This window comes from Macrotis lagotis, chromosome 1 (genome assembly GCF_037893015.1).
Source record: "Macrotis lagotis isolate mMagLag1 chromosome 1, bilby.v1.9.chrom.fasta, whole genome shotgun sequence".
In the NCBI taxonomy this organism is placed as follows: Eukaryota; Metazoa; Chordata; class Mammalia; order Peramelemorphia; family Peramelidae; genus Macrotis; species Macrotis lagotis.
Genome location: NC_133658.1, coordinates 632,898,317 through 632,902,077, shown reverse-complemented (window position 1 = coordinate 632,902,077; position 3,761 = coordinate 632,898,317). Strand labels below are relative to the sequence as shown.

Here is a 3,761-nt window from a genome sequence, read left to right as displayed (position 1 = left end):
TTGTTTCATCCCTGCTTTTATTAGGAAAGCTTCTAGCTTCCCCCCATTGTATATAATGCTTGCTGATGCTTTTAGATACTGCTTCCTGTTTTAAAGAATACCTCATTTATTCCCATACTCTCTACTGCCTTTAATAGGAAAAGCTGCTGTATTTTGTTAGAAAAGTTTTTAGCATCTATTGATATAATCATGTAATATCTGTTTGGTTTGTTATTGATATGGTTAATTATGCTGATTGTTTTCTTAATACTCAACCAACCCTGTATTCTTGTGATAAATACTACTTGATCATAGTGTATTAGCCTAATTTCAACTTACTGTAATCACTCTGAAAATATTTTATTTAAAATCTTACATCCATATTCATTAGGGAAATTGGTTTATGATTTTCTTTCTATGATTTGATTCTTTTATCATTTATTGTGGTGTCATATTGGTGTCATGATAGGAATTTGGCAGTACTCTTTCTTCACCTAATTTTTCAAACAGTTTATATAGAATTGAAAAATAAATGTTCCTTGAATGTTTGGTAGAAGTTACTCGTGGTGGGCCTCCCCACCCCCGGAGAAGGAGGCTCTGCGAAAGGCCAGGAGCTTGTGGGTCCCGGCCTTCTCCCTGTGGGCGGCGGCCGGGGCTGAGACCCTGGCCTCCCTCACGGCCACCCCGAGTGGCCCGGGGAACCTCTCCCTTCCAGGCGGCCGCTGCCTCCCGGGGCCTCCACACCGGCGACCTACGACTGGAGGTTCGAAAATTCACAGACAAGTATGAATGGATATCAACTGAAAATGGTATTGGAACAGTGGGAATCAGCAACTTTGCACAGGAAGCATTGGGAGATGTAGTTTACCGTAGTCTTCTAGAAGTTGCAACAAAATTGAACAAACAAGATGAGTTTGGAGCTTTGGAAAGTGTGAAAGCTGCCAGTGGACTCTATTCTCCACTAACAGAAGTAACTGAAATTAATGTAGCTCTTGCAGAAGACCCAGGACTTGTCAACAAATCTTGTTATGAAGATGGTTGGCTGATCAAGATGACTCTGAGCAACCCTTCAGAACTTGATGACCTGATGAGTGAGGATGCTTATGAGAGATACATCAAATATATTGAGGACTGAACATTGGATCCCCAAATAAATTAGCATAGGAACACAGCCCAGTATAGTTTTGTCCTAAATTAGTGGTATATGGGAGGTTAGCAACTTTAACACTTCCATGGCATGAAAAAAAATAATTCACTCAAATGACTGGATAAATGCTTTTACTATTTGCACCTTTTGAACAATTTCTTCCTAGTAATTCTAAGTTAATGTCTGTCTAGTTCTGAATTCATTGCATCATGTGTGGTAAAAATGAATTCTAATATCATGTACTTTAAAGCTCGAATTTTTTCCTATAAAAAGCCTTAAATCAATAATGTTGTGATGGCCATTCAACTCCATTCCTATCATCAGTTTTGTTCAAAATACATTTTGTTTTATATCCATGGGAATAATTTACTGGGATTGGTTAGCTGGCTGGTGTCAGATACCAACTTAATTTTTGAATAAACTGCTTGGCTGAAGTTATTTTATACAGATGAGGCTTCAACCTTGCAGAATAATGAAATTTAATAAACTTTTAAAAATGCTGAAGAAAAAAAAAGAAGTTACTTGTGAATTCATCTGGCCCTGGAGATTTTTTCTTAGGGAGTTCATGGATGGTTTTTTCAATTTCTTTTTCTGAGATGGGTTTATTTAAGTATTTAAATTATCTCTTCTTTATTCTAAGCAGTTTAAATTTTTGTAAATAGTCATACCATTTCACTTAGATTGTCAATTTAATGGCATGCAGATGGAAAAAATCATTTCAAATTATTATTTCAATGTCCTCTACATTAATGATAAATTTACTTTGTTTCATTTTTGATTCTGGTAATTTGTTTTCCTTCTTTCTTTTTTTTAACCAATTTATCTAAGATTTATCCATTTTAGTTTTTTTTTCATAAAACAAATCTTAGTTTCATTTATTGTTTCAATAGTTTTCTTACTTTTAATTTCATTAATTTCTCCTTTGATTTTCAGGATTCTTAATTTGGTATTTAATTGAATATTTTTAATTTGTTTCTTCCCAAACTTTTTAGTTGCATGCCAATTCATTGATATTCTCTTTATCTATTTTATTAATATATGAATTCAAAGATAATAATATTTTCTCTAATAACCACTTTGGCTATATCCCACAAATTTTGATATATTGTCTCCTTATTTGGTATCTTATATATCCTCATTATCTTGGAGGAAATTATTAATTCTTTTCTTTGATCTTTTGCTTGATTCATTCTTTCTTTAATATTATGTTATATAATTCCCAATTAATTGTAGGTCTATTTCTCCATGGCTCTTTATTGCACATAATTTTTTTATTGTATCATGATCTGAAAAGAATGCATTTAATATTTTTATTCCTCTGCATTTGAGTATGATTTTTATGTTCTAATACATGGCTAATTTTTGCATGGGTAACAAGTACCACAGAAAAACAAGGTCTTTTCCTTTCTATCCCCAATAAATTTTCTACAGAGGTCTATCATAATTAACATTTTAAACATTCTATTCTGCTCCTTAACTTCCTTCTTGTTTATTTTATGGTTAGATTTATCTAATTCTGAAAGGGGGTGGTTAAGGTCCCCTACCAGTATAGTTTTGTTTTCTCTGTATCCTCCTTGATATTTATCTTCTTTAAAAATCTGGATTCTATATCCCTTGGTACATATTTGTTTAATATTGTATTTACTTCATTGTTTGTGGTATATTTAGGAGGATGCAGTTTCCTTCCTAATCCCTTTTAATGAGATCTATTTTTGCAATTGCTTTGTCTGACATAAGGATTGCTACCCCTGTTTTTTTCACTTCAACTAAAGCATAATATATTCTACCTCAATCTTTTACCTTTACTTTGTGTGTATCTCTCTCTTTCAAAAGTGTTTCTTATAAAAAAAACATATATTGTAGGATTCTGTTTTTTAATCCACTCTGCTTTCCTTTTCTATTTTCTGGGAGAGTTCATATCATTCTCATTAGTAGCTATAATTACTAACTCTTTATTACCATCCATCGTATCTCCCTTCCATTTGTACTCTTTCTCCCCCCTCCCTTTACCCAAAAAGTTTTCACCAGTATTTTGCATCTGAATACCACTTCGCTCAATCTTTCCTCTATCAGCCCCATTCCCTTTTCTTCCCTCTTTCCTTTTCCCCCTTCTTCCTTCCCTCCCTTCTACTAGTCCCTCTTTCCCTTCCTCCCTCCCTTTCTTCTCCTAATAAGTGAAGGCTAATGTAAATTTCTAAAATCAACTGAGTACATGTATAATTCCCTCTTTAAGCCAAATTGGAAGAAAGTAAGATTCAAGCAGTTCTGCCCATCAATTGGGGAATGACATAGACTATTATTGTTATATAAGAAACCATGAATGGTCTGACTCTAGAGAAGCATGGAATGACACGCAGGACCTGATGCGTGGGAAGAGAGTAGACCCAAGAGAACAATGTATACATTAACAACAGTGAGATAATCAAATTGATGGAAGCATCTCCTCTCAGCAGTTCATAGAGATTGGATAACTCTATTAGACTGATTATGGACAATGTTATCCTCATCCAGAGAAGCAAAATGAAACAAAGCAAAACAAAAAAAAAACAATCCTTAAGATTCTAATGAACATTTTATAAAAAAAATATCTCTTGTGTATCTCTTTCCCTTAATCCTAATTCCACATATTGAAAAT

At 33.7% G+C, this 3,761-nt stretch overlaps 1 pseudogene; it reads left to right on the top strand.

Moving 5' to 3' along the window:
* Nucleotides 1-522: 522 nt before the first annotated feature.
* LOC141505864 (glycine cleavage system H protein, mitochondrial-like) lies at nucleotides 523-1,204 on the top strand (annotated as a pseudogene).
* Nucleotides 1,205-3,761: the final 2,557 nt, after the last annotated feature.